Source organism: Tupaia chinensis, unplaced genomic scaffold (assembly GCF_000334495.1).
Source record: "Tupaia chinensis unplaced genomic scaffold, TupChi_1.0 Scaffold000673_1, whole genome shotgun sequence".
Classification (NCBI taxonomy): Eukaryota; Metazoa; Chordata; class Mammalia; order Scandentia; family Tupaiidae; genus Tupaia; species Tupaia belangeri.
Window position 1 is genome coordinate 688,440 of NW_006160196.1, and position 879 is coordinate 689,318.

The following is an 879-nucleotide window of genomic DNA, read 5'->3' on the forward strand; positions in this document are numbered from 1 at the left end:
AGGGGGGGCGGGCGGCGGGGTGTCTGGCTGCGCTCCGCTTCCTCCCACAATCCCGTGCAAATGCAAAAAAAAAAAGAAGAGAGCGAGCCAGTCTGAGCGCAAGCAGGGCCTGCGGGTGTAGGGCGCAGCGTTTGCACAGAAAACCAGCTTCACCGCGCACGGATGCGCCCCGTAATATGGGTGTTCATTAGAATTTTATTTTTTGCATTGTTTGAGCTCTTTTTGGTTTCCTTTTCCGTGGGTTTATTAGGGGAACGGCTCAACTCCAGTTCCCCAGTTGCACTGCAAGCCTTGCCCCCACCGACCATGCTTACAAATATGCCCCCCACCCTTTCCCAGGGGTTACAGAGCGCCCCGGAGTGCGCATGGGGAGTGCCCGAAGACGTGCGTGTGCACAGGCGGGGCTCTGCGTGTGCGTACCCAGTGGCTCTGGAGGGCGATGGTCAGCTCATATCTGCCGGCGTACGCAAAACCGCACACCCTGCTGCACGCCTAGCTCCGAGTTTCCACACGCGCAGGTCCTCCTTGGGCTCAGGACTGGCAGCTACCCCCACAGTTAGGGGATCGTGGGGACCCACGAGGGGCCGGAACGTGGGAACATGTTGGCCGGGGATATGCGTGTCCCTACGTACGGAAACACATGTGCCAGTGTAGGCCTCGGGCTAGAGGATCCCTACTCCCACCATCCCCTAAGCTTGGCTCGGGAGTCTAAGAGGCCTGAGGGCTTCCGGAATCCGATGTCAATCACGGCCAGGGCTAAAGGAGCCCGGGCTCCGCAGCAGTTCTTCAGTGGGGCCTCCTAAGGCTGCAAGGGGAGGGGCACAGTGGGGAGTCAAAGATCCGGCTGTTTTTCCCCTCTCAACCAAGACCACTCCGACC